The sequence below is a fragment of the Gallinula chloropus genome (assembly GCF_964237585.1).
Source record: "Gallinula chloropus genome assembly, chromosome: 1".
NCBI lineage: Eukaryota > Metazoa > Chordata > Aves > Gruiformes > Rallidae > Gallinula > Gallinula chloropus.
This window is the reverse complement of record NC_140085.1, coordinates 119,615,678-119,636,621: the sequence shown is the minus strand read 5'-3', so window position 1 is coordinate 119,636,621 and position 20,944 is coordinate 119,615,678. Positions and strand designations below refer to the sequence as shown.

Sequence of the window (20,944 nt, the reverse complement as noted above, 5' to 3'; positions counted from 1 at the left end):
AAACACACAGAGAAACTTTTAAGTCTGTAAACAACGCATAAAAGCTTCTATTTTCTGCAACCAAGCATTATCAGAGGCAGAAAAAGGCAGAAAATACACACAGTGTCATACATGTACATCAAAGTAATGGGCAACACTCAAATTCAGGGAAAATAAGCATCCTTTACTTCCTTTCTTTCAGGAAGTAAAAATAGGATTTTGGTACACCCCATTTTGCAGGCACCTATGTTTATGCTTCATCCGTACAGCTTCTTCCACTCAAGACTCAAAAAACAAAATGCCAAAAATCAAAGATAAACCAACCCATAATAACCACTGCCATTGAAACGTGTGTGTGTCCCCATCAATCCCAAATAGTCTCTTTACTACTTGGGAAGTACTATCTGGATCAGCTCAGTGATCCCCAGACTACAGGAAGTGATCCCAAGCAGAGTTCACCCTGGAGTTCCCAGGAGCAGAGACAGAAAAACCTCACTAATGTACAGACACACTCAAATGACTCCAGAATGACTCAAGGGGAGCATTTCTTCCCGAACACTACAGACAGCAAGCAGTTTATTCATGTCCCATGCAGAAAGGTTTTTATGACCATGCTGTTTAACACTTAAAGAGATTTATTACTTCTCACGTGCACACCTCCCCCTGCTCCCAGTAGCCCTGCTCCTGGGAGCTCCATTACTTCAGTATTCCTTTTTAATCTACCTACTGCTTTTCTGATTAATTTCACAGCATGATTTTTAAAATTTTAAAAGCAAAGAAAAAAAAAAAAACAGAACACAACATTTGACTGTGAGAAACTAACATTGTCCAGATAAGTCAGTTGTTAAATTTTTTTCTCTGTACAAAATTTCTAAACACAAAGAAGGGCAAAGGGGAAAAAAAGAGAAAAAAGAAAAAGAGTGAAATGAACACTCAAATCCTGAGAAAACAGACTTTTTTTTCCCCCAATTTGACAGATCTGCATACTGCATTAAGACTGACTGCCTTCAAGCTCCATTATAGATAGTCAATGGCACCTACATGACAGAAGCCTGTTTTCAGACCGCATGTTCAGCCCAAGCATAGGGTTAGGTTTCCTCTCATTCTCATTTCTCAGACGTCAACAATTCCTATATCCATGATGTTCTCCTATTTACAAAGATCCTGGGAGGCAAAAGCTGCCTCTTTGTTATCCTCATGGTAAACAGAAATTCATATGTAAAGACAACTTCTCCTAAGTGGATGAGAGATTTTAAACAAAATTACCATTTCAGGGATGCAGAACCCATAAAACAATATGAATAATTAAGGGTTCAAATATTTACCATCACATGGAAAACAGAGTTTCACATCGATAGAGCATCCTAAGTAGAGCGCAGTCATCTCTAAATGGATTAAGACCTCAAGCAAACTTCAGAGGAGACATCTAGGGGGATTACAACTTTTATCTTATGAGTTCCCAGCTTCATCTTGTCCCACAGCATAATCACCACCTTAAAATACCAAACCCCAACCCACTCGTAGCAATCTGAGAAATAAGGTTGCACCACTCTTGCTAAATAACAGCTCATCCTGCAGCACCACGGACCTGCAGCTGCCAGGCAGGCAGGCTTGGGCCCGCAAGGACCTCCATGGGGAGATGTGCTGTGGGCTGATCCATGGCAGGGACTGCTGCTCCAGGAGCAGAGGGGCTACACGCTCTCCAGACAGAGCAGGGACCTCCAGGCACAGCCAGAGGAGCAGCCTCCCTGGCTTCACTGACATCTGCACTTCACACGGCTCATGAGGCTTCACCTCACCCCGCTTCAGCTCAGTGCCCCGAAGGGACAGATGACTCCACATTCACGCCTTCTCCTTAAAACAAGCTCTTTCCAGGTGAAACAGCCCATGGTGTCACTGGCATGAGAGACAGCTCATCAGATGCTTACATGTTTGCACACCCTGCTACCAGCAGATGTGTCCAGCTACACGCACTGCTCATGTGACAAGGGGTTAGGAAGGCATTGCCAAAATGGCTGGTGCCAGCCCATGCTGGTCCAGGGCGTGCCTGGAGAGGGGCAGCAAATACCCACTGACGCTCAGGTGGTGGTGTGCACCACCGCCCGCACCCTTCACAGATCCAGCCGCAACCTCCTGTTGCTTAAAATATAAACACCACTTGGAAAAGTCACATAATCAGGGTAAAGTGCACAGGTGAAGCAAACATAGGGATGCCCTCCGGATTGCCAAGGCCAACCCCTTGAGCACTGCTCATACACAGGAGAGATGAATGAGAAAGTTTTACACCAGGCAGTATGAGCAGATTCCTCTTTTTCAGCGCATTTCACCCCGTAACACAGTCACAAATTACGACTTCTCACAAGCACATTTGTTCCAGGTGCCACACAGGGCTTTTCAGTCTGGTGTCCTGCTCACAGCCCAGCTCTTGACAACAGTGCTACAGGCTTCGCTGCTGCCTCATACCCAAGCTGCATCCACCCCCTGGAAACATACCCAGCCCCACGGCCAGTGGTTTGTTACACCACAGAGCCGCACTTGATTACAATCCTCAAACACATTCTGAGCTACTTAAAAAGCACAAATTACAGTATTATTTACCCATTTCGTTGTAATGTTATAACACGCTGTCCTAAGTAACACGTTTTGCTTTTCAATGTACGTACTGGTGAATAGAAAATATTTTGCTCCATACACAAAGTACTGGCTGATTTTTAGATGAAGAAAAATATGTGAAAATAAGCACACAGTGAACACCTTCTGAAGTGAGAAGCATTAACTACAACTGCAACCAGGGTATGAGGCACTCCCAAGGTAAACTGCCTTTCAGCAGCGCAATAATCTGGATTAAACATCATTTGAAGTGTTGGTTACTACAGAGATGGGCGTGAGTTGGAGCACCTACCTCTCTTGTGAAGACAGGCTGAGAGAGTTGGGCTTGTTCAGCCTGGAGAAGAGGTGGCTACAAGGAGACCTTATTGCAGCTTTCCAGTACCTGAAGTGGCTACAGGAAAGCTGGAGAGGGTTTGTTTACAAGGACAGTGAGTGGTAGGACAATGGGCAATACTGAAAGAGGGCAGATTTAGATTACACGTAAGGAAGAAATCCTTCCCTGTGAGGGCGGTGAGACGCTGGCACAGGCTGCCCAGAGAAGCTGTGGCTGCCCCCTCCCTGGCAGTGTTCAAGGCCAGGTTGGATGGGGCCTTGGGCAACCTGGTCTGGTGGAGGGTGTCCCTGCCCATGGCAGGGGATGAGACTAGACAGGTTTTAAGGTCCCTTCTAACGCAAACAGTCCTGTGATTCTGTTAGTTACCGAGCTGGGAGGCAAGTTTCTAATTACTCATTTCTAGGCTTTGCCAATTGATTGATTTTTAAAACCAGCCAACTATGCTCCTGTCTCTCTTTTCAACATGGGAAAAGAGAAAAGGAATATATACTTTTAAAAAAATAAAACCCTTCTTACCTTCCAGTGTAAGACTTCCCTCTGCGAAAGGTATTTAAAACTTTAAATGCTTACTCAAAATAATGAGTACAGTGAGTTTTTATTAAAACTGAATGCTTTCAGTTTTAATTTTCAGATAGGCATTCAGCTACTCTGCACTGGTGTGGCCTCACCTCGAGTACTGGGTGCAGTTTTGGGCGCCACAGTACAAGAGGGACACAAAAATACTGGAGAGAGTCCAGAGGAGGGCAGCGAGGATGGTGAAGGCTCTGGAGGGGAAGTGTTAGGAGGAGAGGCTGAAGTCCCTTGGATTGTACAGCCTGGAGAAGAGGAGGCTGAGGCGAGACCTCATCACGGTCTATGGCTTCCTGATGAGGGGGAGTGAAGGGGCTGGTGCTGATCTCCTCCCTTTGGCGTCCAGTGACAGAACCCAAGGGAACGGCATGAAGCTGTGACAGGGGAGGTTTAGGCTGGATATTAGGAAGAGGCTCTTTACTAAGAGGGTGGTTGGGCACTGGAACAGGTTCCCCAGGGAAGTGGTCACAGCACTGAGCTTGGATGAGTTCAAGAAGTGTCTGGAAGATGCCCCCAGTCACATGCTCTGACTTGGCTGACCCTGTGTGGGGCCAGGAGTTGGGCTCGAAGATCCTTAAGTGTCCCTTCCAATTCAGTATATTCTGATTCTATGATTCTACCAAGATTAACAACATTCAGAGACTCCATCAGCCTTACTCAAATTTGCACCATTGATCACAGAATCACAGAATGACTAGGTTGGAGAATACTTTTAAGATCAAGTCTAACCATAAAATGTGGCTGCTTTTCAGAGGCTGCACTTTCTCTTAATATCCACCCATGCCATTCTTTCCACAGTTCAAGAAAGTTGTATTTTCTACTCTAAGGTGATTTTGCAACTATAGCCCCCTTTATCAAAGACCAAAATACTCTTTTATGAATGATGATGATAAAAAAGTAGCTTCATTCAGGACACATGAGAATCTCAACATCAAAAGGACTTAAATCTGAGTGTTTTGATGAATAACAGAGGATTGGAAAGCATAGAGATGCAAGGACTTTTTGCTAGTGAGTGACTTTGCTCTTCACATGGCCAAATATTTTTCCAAAGCTGGAAACATCTGGAGATGTTTTCTTGTTTCTTTAGAACACTGGCTTTATTACGAAGCTATCACATAGCCTTTCGGTGTATTTATTAGTTTGGAAGCACTGTGCTAAAGGACAGTGGGAAACCAGGAGAAAAAGAAAATAAATCTCACCACACCAGTCCATTCACTACTTTACTCATCTTGCCTTTGTCATGGCCAAGGCACGCTATTTCATTAAAATGGGTATGGCAGCATGGCCAGGAACAGGGAAGCAAGCAAGCAACTGGACACTACTTTGCTCAGCTGCTTTGAAGCTATTTAATGCATAATAAAGACCTTGATCCTGCAAATGATGAAAATATTAAGGTTTACAGCCCTTGCAGTCCCTTATTTTTAAGGGCATGCTATTCATATGCTTAGACATCTCTACTTCCACAGTGCTGAAGCCATGGAACATGCCTTTATTACAGATTACTCTCAGATCACTATTTCAGAGCGATTTCATACAGTCCTACAGCGATGAAGTGACATCTTCACGAGAGTCAAATAATCTAACTGAATTCACACACTGACGTATGTGTGTATTTACTTATTGGCACATAAAGGTTTTGGCTTTAAATACATAGACAAACCCTGAAGCAGGGAGGTGAAACGACAACTGAGGTTTGAGGAACGATTTATCAGCTATGAAGGCTTCTAGGCTAACAGGCAGAAAAAAGAAATGTCTTCCTTGAAATTCTTACCAACACTTTTGGAAGAGATCTAGGTTTCTAAACACGGCTGCCAAGTGTCTGTTTTAGATACCTCCACAATACATCCACAGCATCCACGTGGATGTGACACCAGACCACTGGGAAACCTACACCCTGTAAGAGTGGTGGCTCCAGGCCAGGAGAAACACCCCGGAGTATCTAAAGTGCTATTAGATGTTCGCATAGCTGAGTCACCCCACTAGTCTCTAAAGCATTTCACTAAAGCAGAGAAGATTACAACTAAACTTAGAATCAGCCCAGTCCCTTGACCCTACTCCCTTCCAGCTGGTCCATTTGGTGGCCAGCCTCACAACTTCAGAGTGCAGAAAAAAGCTTCTCCCTGAGAATAAATATTTGGAATACTTTGCACAGTATCGATCCGACAGGTAACTGAGGAAACTTATGAGAATAGTGACCACAAAAGGAAGAACACACATTAAAAACTGAGCTGCACAGAAGGCAAACAGAAGACAGGAGCAAGAAAGGACTAGGCTTTCACAGCACGTCAAGAGATTTACAACGCTGTTTCTCACTATCATTTTGCAAGAGATCATGGCAGCTTCTCTTTATGATCTAATAAAGATGACAATTAGGCTCCAGTATGGAAAAGCATACATTATGAGCTAAAACATTATGGGTTTTTTGTTATTAAAGACATTAACGACCTGATACACACATTTTCAGAAAGCATTTCCTACATGCACGTAGCTGCTGCCTTCTCCAAGGCCACTGCAATTACTGACCAAAGCCACCAAGATACCATGAACAACGGGGACATACGCGTGGCTTCAGACTCCAAGCACTCCATCTTACCTTACTGAAGTCTTTTGTTAAGTCTACTCTACTCACTGGCAGGGCTTTAAATTTCAAATTCATACTGGGAACAAAATAGGTCAAAACAAAAAATAACATAACCACAGTTGATCTACAGAAAAAAAACACACCAAGCCAAAAGGAAATAGTTTTGTTCCCCTTTGGGCTTTATTACTTTCACCAAAGCGTTTCTGTTAGAGAGGGTCAAAAGTACATTTAATACAAAACAGAAATCAGTGTTCAGAAATCTAACTGAAACCATTTCAGCAAAGCAGATCATTGCTAACAGGAAAGACCACTAGTAAAAATCAGCTTGACCACTTCAATTCTTCCAACTTCTATTGTGAGCGATGCCCAGCAACCGAAACACACCCATACAAAATAAAATCGCCTTGGCCAAGTTTGATTTTTGACCCGATTACATTCTTCTTCCCCAAAATAACCTCTCATCAAACATCTAAAAAGGCTGCAGTCGAGAACTGGCCAACATATCCAGGGTCTTTAACGAGCTTACACAGCTCCCTCCACACACAAAAACTATCACTTCCATCACAGGAACTGCAAAGCTGTCTGTGTTAACATCTGAACAAGCCTCAAGATAGGATCTCTACATAAATTAGGATTGCATCCAGACCTGAAGCAGGAAACTAGGACTCCTAAGTAAAAGAAAAGATATTGCCATCCTAAAAACGCCCAGCAGCCCCCAGATGCCTATGTGAGCCCTCCAGGAAGCAGTCCTAGCCTCCTGTGACTTGGCTGGGTACATGCAGGAGGGAAAGCAGGAACAACCCATGAGGTTCATGGTGGAGGGAATAAAGGTGACAAACAGCAAATTCGAGATTCAAAGGACTGATCCCAGGAAGAAGTAAGCGAGGCCAAGAGAGATCCTCTGTAAGAGTTTGGAGCAAGGCAAGCAACAGGGAGTCCCAGAAAGCAACAGGCTGCACCTGCACTGCTCCCTCCCAGCATCTCCCCCATCCTCTCCTCTATTTCAGTGCAGACTTTCCAAAAACCTGCCGACTTAATTCATAGCTGAAATAATGGCAGCATCTACACAAATGTGGATTTTCAGTTATTGTTACATTTAGGTCTACTGGCTATTAACACAGAATTACCAGGTTGGGAAAGACCTTCAAGATCATCGAGTCCAACCGTTCCTGCCCCATGCTAAACCATATCCCTAAGTACCTCATCTACCTGTCTTTTAAACACACCAAGGGATGGTGACTCAACCCCCTCACTGGGCAGCCTCTTCCACATCCCAACAACTCTTTCAGTGAAAAGTTTTTTTCCTAACATCTAATCTGACCCTGCCCTGGCACAGCTTCGTGCCATTTCCCCTTGTCCTCCTATCTCCTGTCACCTGGCTGAAGAGACCATCGCCCACCTCTCTACAACCTTCTTTCAGGTAACTGTAGGCAGTGATAAGGTCTCCCCTAAGCCTCCTTTTTCTCAAAATTAAACATCCACAGCTCCCTCAGCCACTCCTCATAGGATATGTCCTCCAGCCCCTTCCCCAGCCTGGTTGCCCTTCTCTGGACTCGCTCGAGGACCTCAATGTCCTTCTTGTAGTGAGGAGCCCAGAACTGGACATATACTCGAGGTGCAGCCTCCCCAGTGCTGAGTACAGGGGCACAATCAAGAGAGAAGAAACACAGGCTCCACCTGAGGCAAACATTTTTAAGTAAAGCTAAACCTAAGAAAACCCAGAAACAGTAAAAAGCCCTTTTTGCTCCCTTCATGCTCCTCCTCAATCCCCTCCCTCCCCCAGGTACTTTTAATGTAGAAGAAAAATGGGTAGAGGTAGAATAAAGAAAGCCTGATCTAATTACACTGGAAGTGAAAACAAAAATTAAATACACAAAGATGAAGCTGTGCTAGTACAATTACTTCATCTATCATGCAACGCAGCATTAAACTCACCTGCTCGTTACTGTAATTTGGCAGTGGAATCAAATGCTTCAAAAGGAGCCCTGGCAAAACCCACAGTAAGTGGGATGAAACGAGGAAGAGCTGGTGAATGAGAGAGAATTACACCAAGAGATCAAGGTAAACTGGAAATGCACAAATTCACCCAAGACCCACCCTCTCTACTAGAGAGGATCTGCAAACTAAAGTTTCAAGCAAAAACTCAGTGAGGAAGGTATGTCCACGGTGAAACCTCGTTGTATGTGCTGGGCTCCACTACAACCCCTTAAACAGAGCTGCGGTCAGACAGACACCCCCGCAGAGACGACCTGTATGAGTGCAGTGGGTTTTTAATGTCTCTAATGATTACTCCCAGGCTTAGAAGCACATAGCTAATGAGGACTTGCTGGCTGGCCAGAGCAAATACGTATTGCAAAGTGCAGGTACTGTTTTTCTGCTGCTTAAACCCTCTCTCCTAAGCGTTATTCCCACCAGGTTGCAGCAGATTCATGAACTCCAAATACTACGTGATCTGCAAAAGATGGAGTTTTCCAAGGTACAGGGTCCATTTCCCAAACAACAATACCCAAAACACTTCCAACGTACAGAGCCCCATTTTAGCCCTGTTCTGGAATTAAGGCAGAGAGAGTAGGGCTCCCCTCTCACAAGCACATATGGCATTCTGAAAACGCGGCGTATTACAAATTCCCCCAACAGCTACTGAGTCATTCGATACAGCCTCAATTAATCCCAGCTCTGTCTCTCCTACCTAGGCACACGCTCCATAGTCAGCGACAGGAAGATCTAAGTTCTTTGTAGTCATAAGGAGGCAAATTGTGTCTCATTTGTATTAAAGATAGACGCCCTTCTGATGTGTTTTACAGGCACAGCTGAGGACATCTGAGCACTGCCCAGGTTAGGCACTGGCCAGTGCTGCAGAGGGAGCACTCAAAGAACAACAAGTTCCCTGTGTGAAGTATCCTAGACCTCTGTGTTTTACCAACACATAAAGACCGTATGTCCTGCCAAACAATTTTAGGCATACCACACAAAAGAAAGCATTTCAGGAAGCTGGGTGGTATTTCTTTTCTGTTCTCACAGAGTGACAGACCATCACAATCCATACATTTTCCAGTCCTTCTCCCCTAAAACTTGCTAGCAAAGCGTTTGCTGGTACAGGGAGCCAGTATCTTGATTCAGATTTTAATTCATTGCTTATCATTCTGCAAAAATCCTTCAGCACCCACCAGCTTGGTGCGGTGGCTGTAATACCAAAAAGGCAAGCAGTACTCTGCTGGAGAGAGACAGAACCGCCGCTTGCATTGAAATTCTGGGGACACACACCAGCCAGCTTCTGAATGAGACTTACCCAGCCTTTCAGCTTTTGTTCAGCGCCCTCCACGCACTGCTGGGAGTTACCACTGCTGGCCACAGCCGCTCTAAGGTCCTCTGGCTGGTTGTCAGGAATTAATTCTGTGCCACAGAAACTCACTGAGAGCTGAAATACAGCAAACCAGAGGAAACAAGGACCAGGGTCTGTGCAGTCGCTGGGTTCAAGTTCCAGTTTCGAGGTTGATCTGGAAGGTCAACATCTTTGCTCCACCTTCTGCGTGGGGGACACATGGCGATTCATTTCAAACTTAAAAGAGGATGATATGAGGCAGTCACTAATTAAAAGGATCCCTTGTCAAAAAAAGCAAAAATACCAGTATTCTTCCTGGGGTTGTTCACTCTGATGCACAGATAGATCAGCATCACCCTGTGCTGGAATTCGCAGCACACGGGGTTCCTAGAGCGTTCCCTTGAAGCATGAGTCTACCAAAATAAAACTGCAGTGTACACACCTGATGGGGATTTCAAGTGGTCACCTAACCAGCTGTCCCCGGCCTTTGACAGCTAAGGTCCTCCTCCATCACCTTTAAGTTCTTCATCGTGGCCGCTAACTTCTTGTCCCTCACCCCTGCTTCCACCCATTTTTTTGCACAGCAGCATAAGGGATGGCCAGAACTTAAGCTTTTTGGCTCCTTCCTGTCCCTTGCCTGCTTCTCATAAGAGTTTACTTCCCTCCAACAACCCAGCACTCCAGTCCCCAGTGCAGGAGCACCAAACCCCAACCTTTTGCACAAACATCTGCCAGGATCTTTTCGTTTTCAGTTCTTCCCAGCGACAGAGATTTCACAACTCCCGTTTGGCAAGGGAAGGCTTTTTCCACAGCTTTCCAGCTCTCCCTTCTGCATCTTAAATCCATAACTTCTTGTCCTTTCTACAGCAGGCACGGAGAGCAGTTCACTCCCTTCTCTGCAGCATGCTTTCAGGTGCTCGCTACATAGAAAAACCCTCAGTCTGTAAACCTTCCTTTTGGTAATTTGTTCTACACATCCCTGCGTATTTTTTCAACCTTTCCTACAGCTGTGACCTTGGGAAAGAGGAATTTCTTAGAAGGCAATGCCATCAGTTGCGTGCTGTTGTCCAGCTCATGCTGAGAAGAACAATTTCACAGGAGTGTGTATGCCTCCCCATCTAGTGCATTTGCTTTTTTCTTTTTTTTGTTTGAGGGGGAGGCACGTTTCAGAGAGAAAGGGAAGGTTTGGAGGGGTTTTATTAGGAACCACCTAAGACTGACTCACATTCAAGTTTGCAAACTGCTAAGTGAAAGCACTACATTTTTTGTTATTATCAAACCAGGTATTTGGTAGGACCACAGGCAAGCCCAGGGCTTGCTCTTCCCTTAGATGTTTTGCCAACCTGGCGTTAAAGAAGAGACTCCAGTGTAAGTACAGAGACATGAACGTAGGCAATGATATCACCAAAACAGAGGCTGTTGTGGTTGACTTAATTCAAGGAGAGGGATTAAGAGTACCACCAAACAGACTCCTCCCAACCCAAATTACAACCTGACTAGAAAAGATGCTGCCAACTTTTTTCAGTGTTGATATTCCTCCTGCACTGGGGAGGAGCAAGGAGCCAACCAGAAAGGAACGAAGCAGGCCGTTTTATCTGCCCTGGGACAAAATGCTCCTTCCCACCCAGGAGTACTCCACTACTCTGCTGATCCCCAAGCTGGATCAGGCAGAAACCCAAACACAAAATAACATGGCTCTGTTCCCTCTTTAGGGACCTAGATCCCAAGAAAATTAATGTTGATCAAGAGGAAAAGGACAGGCCTGCTGGAGGAGCAGAGAGGGGAGTAAAAAAAAAAAAAAAAAAGCCAAGAAAAAAGCTGTAAGTTGGTTATTTTAGGTCATGCAGCAAAACCAAAGCATCTATGCAATGCTGCAAGGTTCATATTTAGAAATGAATTTATGAGGTTCAGAAGGGGAGCTTACAAACACCACAGTACCCTTCAGACCATTCTTAAATCTTTTTGGCCTGAACCCATCACTTTACAAGCCAGTATTTTTATCTCACCAAGGCCGCCCCTCCCGCAGGCCTCCGTGTCACAGAGCAGTGAGTGATACAGAAGACACTCCTCTCCGAACAAATTAAATCCACTTTTCCTTGAAGGAGAAGGGTCAAGAGGACGAGGGCACCAACTTTTAAAGAGGGCATTAAAAAACAGTTATGCTAAACCACGTATCAGCACAAATTAAAGAGAGACTGTGAAAAAGTCTGCTTTCAAGTTGCTTAAATATTCAATTAAAAAAGCCGTCTAAGCCAAACTTTTATTAAAATCAATCAACTAAGAAAATGCTTGTTAAACCAATCCGAAACCCACATTCTTTTTGGGGTGCTCCTTCACTGAAAAGATAAAGTCTTCGCTCTGCCATTATAAACCAAATCATGTCCTCAATGGATGTGTCTTCCTTTGCAGCAGTTGATGTGAAGACCAAGCCATGCTAATTTAAAATGCAATGCCAAGTGCTGTAGAGCTTCTGCCTGTTTCCCTCATACAAAAAAACACCTTCTCCACCTTTCTCAGGCCAAACAAGCCAAGTTATCCACAGACAACCCTTCCCAGTAGTTCACAGCTTTGTTTGGCATCCATCAAGAAGGCATTCAAATTGGTGTTGGAAGAATTAGGGCAGATGGTCATAGGTTTAGGTTTAAGGTTTAGGACATAAAAATATCAACAGAAAGCCAAGTCAAAACAAAGAAAGAAAAGGATTATACCACTTTCTCTGCTGTAGAGAGAAGCTCGGGCATGTCACCTGAATGAGGTAAGGCACACAGTGGGTTGCATACAACCCATCCTGTTATGTCAGGGATGATGAACACTTGTATACCTGGTGTTTAATGTGAAATATACCAAGATGATGCTGTGAATACTAGTTCATCAACAGCAAAACAAGGAGACTTGTGGGTTTTTTTTTCCAGTAAAGCTAATGATACCTTTGGATCCTGAAAAGCTACAAATCCTCCTTTCCAAGCTACTACATAAAATTCCCTTTCGCATCACCACCCCTTCGGTTAGCTCTCTTTCTCCAGCATAATACTGCTACTGAAAAGACAGTATACTACTTCAGCAGTATACTGGAGTATACTGTAAAAATCCTGTAGCACACAATTAGACTAAAATGAACCTTTGCAGACAGCAATGCTTCCTTCCTTATTGGTAAGATTTTGCTAGCAACTTATCAATTAAAAGAAAAACCAAGAAAAAAAAAAACCCAAGTACCCTAAAGAGGGCTTCTGTACATGCACAGCTGCATCCAGGACAGCTTGCTCACATCTCACAGCATAAACCATATACACACAGGTTTAATAAACACATCTTCATTCTAAGACTACACTCATGAGTAGTCTTGAAATGACTAATAAACCTTTCCCATGAGTAACGTTAGGGTCCTCTTTTCACAGCCACAGGTACAGCTGCAACAAACAAGTTGAAGCAATGCCACTTTTAACCAAAGTTTAGCATTTCAAACGCAAGGCTGAATGCCTTTTCTAGGGCTGAGCAGGGCTGAACTGGTCCACCCAGTCTTAAGAGACGTCCCCAGCAGCGGCCAGCAAACAACGGCCAGGAGGAGCAGGGGACCAGGACAAGCCTACTGCAACCCTGCTGCCGCCTGACCTCCGAGCAGCTTAGTGACTTGCAGCCAAGGCACCCCTCATAGTAGAAGTAGCACCGCTGCCTTCAGAGCTCAGGGGAAGGCATGCTGCTGTAGGGTTGCTAGAGCAGTAATGCAAACCTGGTCCTTTCAGGGCAGGCTGAGGGAAGGGGGCTCATTGAGCATTTTCTGATGAGTAGTAGGGCAGGAAAGCTTGAAAGGAATCCAGCAGCGTTTGGCAGCAACAGGTCTCATAGCACCACAGAAAGATGTTAAGCTAACCAGTTCAGTTTCCACCCTCAAAACCAATTCAGCTTGAAAGGACAAAAAGCAAACTAAATTAGTCAAAGTACATCATATTTCAGATGAAGCCACCTCAGTTAAGAGAGATCACGTGAACATCCTCACCACAGTGCTGGCTATGTATCAAACACATCTACTTTCAAGCAGTTGTCCTTTGCACGGATAGGTGCGATCTCACACTCCAATTCAACATCAAAAACACTGACAAGTTTCAGAAGAGTTAGTTGTGAACAGAGACTAGTAAAAGGCATAGCACTAAGTCCCTCGTTAGAAAGCTGGTTACAGGATGGCCAGGAAAGCAAGATTTATTTGGTCTGGAAAGCAAAATTCAAGATAAAAAAAGTCTTAAAATGCAAAATACCAAGAGCCACCTCAATCCCATGATCACAGTGATGAGGAAACAGGGAGGAAAATCCAAAAGAATCTGGAATCTAGCTCAAATTCCCACTGCTGCTTAAAATATTAGCCAAAAGGTACTTTAAATTGAATTTAATAAAATTTCCTTGAAATGAGAGACAAGAGCCTCATGCTCACTAGGAAGAGAAGGGCTACAGTCACTGAACCATGAGCAATCCCAAGAAGCTGGCTGAGGAACAAGAGGCATCAACTCTCTGCTGTGACCCCCAGAAGGAAAAGCACCTCTGCTCAGCAAGCCCGGGCAGTTTGGGTCACAGCATCTTCACTGCACATAAGAAATGAAAACCTTTCTTTCCCTTTGGTTTCAGCTCTCCCATAACTCAAACTTACAGCGGAAGCTGACTATATGGCCCAGCAATCCAAGGGCCACAGGCACAAGATGGACACGAGAGGAGCAGTTCGACTCAAGCCAGGCTGGTGGGGAGCCCAAGACTGCAGGAAGGCATTTGGAGCAGGGAGGTCTGTGGGAAAGTACACACTGTGCAGCACAACGATGGATCAATCAATCACAACTGCAACTGGGAGAGGAACACTCGCATTAGGCATTAAAGATGCATGCATCAACCGTATAGCCGCGCTGCTCTGCTCCACTGGGCAGAGGAACAGCATTCTCACTGAAACCTGACTGAACACTACCAGTCAGGCTAATGGGTTCAAAAATCTCCCTTTTATCAAATAAACTGATTATAGCCATGTTATTTAAGAGCGTGTCAGCCATTATGAGAATATGGGTCCATAGGCAGTCGAGCCGGTATCGCTACCAGGAACCTGAAAGCTGATCCAGTGGGAGAAGACTGAAAACTGGTAACACTAAACCATCATATGAATTATGTTAAGAGGAAAGGCAGGCTGTCTTTGAACCAGCACATAACGTGCACATTTCCACCATCATGTTCCCTTGAAAAGACCAAATCTGCATTTGAAGTAGCAGCAACTTCAAATCTTCAGGGAAAGAAGGAAAAGAAAGAAAAAAAAAAAAAGGAGAAATAAAAAAGTTCTTTGTACAGAGTCAAGCTTAGGCAAATCTTGCAACAGTAATTACAGACACTGCCTCCCCAAGCCATCTGCTGTGGCTTTTATAACTCTTGAAAGGGCATCAGGCAGAGCTGGTGGAAGAGAAGAGACACACATATCTCAGCAACTACAATCAGGCTGAGCAGTAAAACTGTGATGCTGATCTGACCCGAACAGGAACTTCAGCCCTGGTTATCCAGGCCTTCTGTTTCCAGATGCTGCCAGTATTCAGGTAGCAGAGACCACAGCTGGGTCTGCAGCCTTCTCAGATCAAAGGGAGTTCAGGAGCTCAACCTCAAGGCAACCCATAACCCTGAGCAAACCCTGCCTGGCAAGGGCCCAGCAAGAAGAGTCCCACCAGGATCTCTTACCACAAACGAGCCAACTCCTGCTCTGAAATCAGCCTGAACAACCCAACTTTTCATGCAGACACCAGCACAGCCAACAGCTCTGCACGTCTGTCCTCCAAGAAGCAATGCCTGTAACATGGGCAGAATAACATAGAACAAACTACATTAATCCTTCATGAGGATGCGTAGGGTCCAGCCTGATGTACATACCTGAATGCTGACAACCACTGCACCTGCAAGATGTTTTCATCAGCACAGCTAGCAGAGGCAGAAGGAAATGCTCATCCACCCCTTGCTCACAGAACAAGAAGTTTCAGCAGCGGCCCAAGCCACAGGCACCTTGAGAAATGCCACTTCCACAGTGCAGCTGGAGACAATGACGATTAATTGTTTTGCCATCCATAAAAAATTACTACAATACTCACTTCATGGGGCTGTCACAAGGATTATTGAACATCCCTGAAGAGCTCTGAAGAAGAAATAGTGGCTATTGTTCTGAGTACCATAGAATTTGGAAAGATCTCACATGTATTTTGCGTGCCCCTGCATGTGTGACAGTGGCAGCACCAATATATTATTTTTCTCTGAAATAAAAGCCTCACAAAAGCTCAATTACTCCGGGCAACACTTTAGTCAGAAATGTATTTTGCTTTCCTCATTAATATATCCTAAATAGATATCAACTTTGACTATTTAATTATAGATTCAGGTGCTGTTTCTAGTCTCTCTTAATTAAGGGAAACATTGCATTTTTGACAAAGAGCTCAGTTTAGGCTGTCAGGGCTCCTAACAAACACGCTGTAATTACCTAAGTAATGCTAACGCACAAGAACAACAAGGGGGGAGGAGGGGAGCTACTAAAAATGTCACATTTCCTTTACAACACATGAGAAAGTCTGTCTGCATGGAGAAAAGAGGTGCTACAGAGAGAGAGAGAGGGGTCAATGTCACACCACTTACACCCGACCATAAAAATGCTACTAATGCTGATGTAAAAAAAAAAAATCATAAAGGTTTTAAATAGCTGCTTGTTGTTTTCCTTTTTTTTTTTTGCCATGAATATGCAAATACAGAGGAAGTACTGGATTCTTAATGTTCTGCCATACCCTAGGGTCCATCCACCTCTTCATAAGGAAAATCTCTATCATGTTGCTCCCAATGTTTAAGGAATCTATAATCTTCATTCTCATGAAACATAGGGAGCTCAACACCTACTGCAAGGACAAGCATCATTTCTTCTTGGAGCTGTCTCAAACTACAGAGGTAATCACAATTAGGCAAGGGTGTACTGTGGACTGGAGACTAATCTGGATGAGAGAACTACCGTTTCCACTACTCAAAGTTGCAAAGGATCTTTTGTTTGGAAAGCAAACACCACATTATTGATACTACTGTGAGATAAACAACAGTATTAAGACTAGCCAGTACACGGCTTTCACTCCCCATCCAAGATGCAGCAGAAAGCTGCTTCTCTTCTTATTTCATTGGAGCTCTCCACCAAGGAACTGGCACCTAAGGGTGCTGAAAAAACCCACTGCATTGCAGTAGCAGGACTCACAGAGCCAAAGTCCCAAGTTCCCCAATTCCCAGGGGAATCAGCAGCCCAAAATTACATGCCTGTTCTCCCTCCAAAATGCACTGAGCAAGTCTCATGCCTAAGAAGAGCAAAGAAAGGAGAATCAAAGAAAGAAGACAAAAAAGTGTTATGAGCAGTTGGGCTGATTTACCAGCAGCACACAGCAAGATGTACCATCCAGCCCAGCTTTCAATCGAATGGGCAGCATCCTCGCGTAGCACATCCCTTCAATACAGCCTCCCTTGCCTCTGCCCTGGAAGGTATCATAACCCTCACCCAGTGCTTCTTTGGTAACGTAGCAGGGTACCCTGGCACAGCCAGTCACTGCCCTCTCCTACTGAAACTGCTTGGGTTTTTCTGCCTGTAAAACCACGCAAAAGAGTGCCTGGGGCTCTCTGTTCCTTTTTACCACACCACATAACTGGACACGGACAGAAACCCAAACCCAGGTTCTCACCTCAGTCATGCCCTGCACATTCCTAAACATGTCCAGACTCACAGGCACAAGGAAATTCTATAGGTAAACCACAGGTACCCACTGATTTTAGGAGTTTAAAAAAAATATGTAAACAAGGGTTTGTTTCCTTTTTAACCATCTGAGATTTGGACTGACACAATTAATAAGCCAAAGCATGAAACAGAGATTATTGATTTAGTGCACCAGCAAATGAAACACTTACTAGACTATCCTGATTTTACCTATAGGTGCCTGTGTCCTAGCAATAATCAGCCCTCAACTTAGGTGCTGACTCACTCCTGGAATCCTGACATGATCACACAGCAGATGGCAAATTGATTTTCATGAAACACATTGAGTACCTTCATCAAACTCACAGCAGAAAACCTTGGGAATGGTGTTTCTTTTTCTCATTCTATGGTAGTTAATACCACAGGTAAACAAGACATTTGATAACACCTAATGCCTCTCCATTCCCTTTGTTTTGCTTGAAAGGATGGTATCAATTGGGGGCTGGACTAGACTATCTACCCTACCATTCTGTGTGATTACTTACTAAGAGCTGTCTACAAGCAGAAGTTCCTTGGTATTTGCTGAAACACAAGTGTAGACAAAGAAACCTTATTACTAGGGGTTCAGCACCAGAAGGTGATGGAACAGCCTGAGATACAATGAAATACAATGAAACTTTGGGTTCACTCCCTTTGCTTTTGTTGTTTCTTTTGTTCTTTGTCTTGTAACGCTCAAGGTATGGATTGCCACTTGCTCTTTGTTCAAGCAGATGATAAACAGACTAATATGCGTGCACCAACACTCACTATTAACACCAAAAAACCCCCACAGAAAGGACATTTTTAGCTGTTACAGACTATAATTGCGTTTCTTTGTCAGTATCTTGGCCATTCCTATCAAGAATTATGCTCTCATAAGCCAAAGGAGCAAGACTGAATGAAACCTTTCGCGGGGCTTTTTGCATTTGCATAAAGCCTAGAAGCAGCCTGCCATGATTTATGGCTGTCATAAATTTAGTGCAGGTGAACTGGTTGCAGTTAACAGCAATCCTTTATTCACGCCACTTCTCCACAAAACCCAACCCTCAAATCCAATTACTCCGTAATGGTTTTGTAAGTAAACAGAGCACCTTGGCTTCGAAATCAAAGCATCTTTCTGCAAACAGAGGCAGAAAGAAAGAAAGAAAGAAAAATTAGGCTAGCACGGGACTGTGCAATAGTTTCATTTTGTAAGAAGATTAACTCAGGGCAGAAAGCTTTGGCTCCGGCTGGGAAAAGAACATGTACTTTGTGCTGGTAGAGCTCCCTGGTAAGTGGAATTTCGTCCTGCTTGTAATCTGTCTCTTCAGAGATAAAAGAAATCACACAGGGAAGAGGAAATAGTATCCTCGTTTTTGTCCAACAGTACCTCAACTGGAGCCCATTCTGATTTCAGCCCTTGTCAGGCACAACTCGCACACCCCTTGACTGAGCGACCTGAGATGTTTTGTTAAACTGCAATACAAAGTTTTGGTAAGTGGCCCTGCCATTTTAATTGTGCTCAGCAGGGACCAATCTGGTCAGGTGTTTTTCCTGTGCTTGTTGAATTCGAGCTATATTTGGACACCAGCTGTTCTCTATCCTTGTCCTGGTTTCAGCTGAGATAGAGTTAATTTTCCTTCTAGCAGCTCGTGTAGCACTGTGTTTTGGATTCGGGATGAGAACAAGGTTGGTAACACACTGATGTTTTTAGTTGTTGCCAAGCAGTCAAGGACTTTCCAGCTTCTCATAGTGGCTTGTCAACAAGAAGGTGGCGGGCACCCAAGAAGCTGAGAGGAGACACAGCCAGGGCAGCCAACCCAAACTGGTCAAAGGGCTACTCCATACCATATATGACATCAAGCTCTGTATATAACTGGGGGGTTGGCCAGGAGGCAGTTGTTTCAGGAACTAGCTGAGCACTGGCTTCATTCAGCTAGTGAGCAATTGTGCTGTTCCATCACTGGTGGTGTATATTCTTTTATCATCACCATTACTACCGTCTTCCTTTTCTGTCTTATGAAACCATCTTTACCTCAATCCACACGTTTTACCTTTTTCGATTCTTTCCCCATTCTCCTGAGGAGGGAACCGGGCAAGCAGCTGTGTGGTTGTTCTAGCTGCCTGCCTGCTTAAACCATGACAATCCCACTTCTCCAATTAAGTGTGTGCATCGGGGTGGAGAGGTGAAGGTGGGAATCAAGACAGAAAAGGCTAATGAGACTTTCTTACAGTACATAAGATTGCCCTTAAAAAAGCCAGAAAAAAGGAATTGAATGTAACACACGTAATTTTACTCATGAAGACTCAGTGACAACAGACATGAAGGGGAAGAAGACTAACGCACAGAGAAGGGAACCAAAAACCGAGGCTCCTGTGAAAGTTACAGGACAGGCCAGAACATTCATGTTTAAATTCCTCACCGCACAAGGAGCCCTGCAACAGCCCAACACTCACCGCAGTAAAGCAAACTCACCACAGGTTACAACAACTCCGCTTAACTTCATCATCTCATATACAGCTACAGTCTCGGAAGAAAATGAATGGAAACCGCAATGTTTTACTGCTTGTGGATTCAAACTTGAAAAAAAAAATATATACCTAAATACACATACCTATCTGTGATGCTGAACTTCACCCAACCAACCTATAGTTCAAGCAAAGGCTCTCACATAAAGAGTGTCACCACAAAAAGAAACACTGCCAAGGCAAGCGGAGAGCTTACTGCTTCACTCCCAAACATGCTTGTACATATCAGCAGTTCACTGCTGATCTTGGACTCCAGCCTATTCCCCTCAGAGTGGGAAAAGGGGAAAGGCCATCAAGTTTACTTTGGACTTGATACTAATGAGTCTGATAGCACAGTGAGCTAATGAGACTATTATTGCTTTGAAGAAGGAGCAGCAAGATTAATGCAAACTCTGCCACTTTCCTTTCTCGTTCCACACCTGCTCTCTGGTTAATCAAGGAAGAGAGATGAAGGTTTGAAGAAACAAAAATACTGGAGGAGAAGAATATACATCAAGTAAGTAACGGTCTCAACACAAAAGTTCCCTTAGAATACAGTGTATTATATGCTATAAGGGGATAATCAATGTGCTTATTGATGTAGATGCCTACACGTTAGGTTAGTAGCTTGTTAAATCCATCAGCATCATCTGAACAGAATCCAGGCACAACAGCATCCTATTCGGCTGCCGCTCTCAGATCGATAGGGTTTGCGCTTCTCCATTTTGCACTCGCAGACCGTGCGCCCAGGTACCGCCTGGCTCTTCGGAAACGGGCTCTGCTCCTATTTTTATTATTTCTTTTTGTTTCAAGCAGCTCTCTCACTTTGCGCCCATCCTCTCTCCCTCCCCCCCCTTCCTCCCCTCACGCTCGGCGGAGAGCCCAGCTGCCATCCTCCCAGCAGCGAGCCGCCGCCAGCCTGCACCTCCTTCGCTCCGCACCCCCCGGGAGGGCGTCCATCTCACCCGGGAGGGGAGGATGCTTCTCAGCCGGGGCCCGGTCGCGCCGGCGGGACCATTGTGCCCTTCCCCGCGCCGCCGCCATCCCCTCCCCCCCCGCCACGGGTACCCCCCTCCCCCGGGCCCGGCCCGGCCCGGCCGCCCCCACCACCTCCCGCCGGCGCACAAAGGGCTGCGCCTGCCGGCGGCACCAGCGCCGCGGCCGCGGGACCGAGCCGGGCCCGGAGCGGCTCCTCCTGTCGCCGCCGCAGCGGGGGGCGGCGCGCTGGGGCCTTCCGAGAGGGGCGCCCGGCGGAGCCGCCGCCACCGCCCGCGCCGGCAGCGTGCGGGAGCGCTGAGGCGGGAGGCG

General features: G+C 45.1%; 1 protein-coding gene across 1 annotated transcript in view; it reads right to left on the bottom strand.

Moving 5' to 3' along the window:
• The window catches only part of AGPAT3 (1-acylglycerol-3-phosphate O-acyltransferase 3), a 92,283-nt gene that overhangs the window by 70,966 nt on the left and 373 nt on the right, over positions 1 to 20,944 (bottom strand). The window lies entirely within an intron of this gene.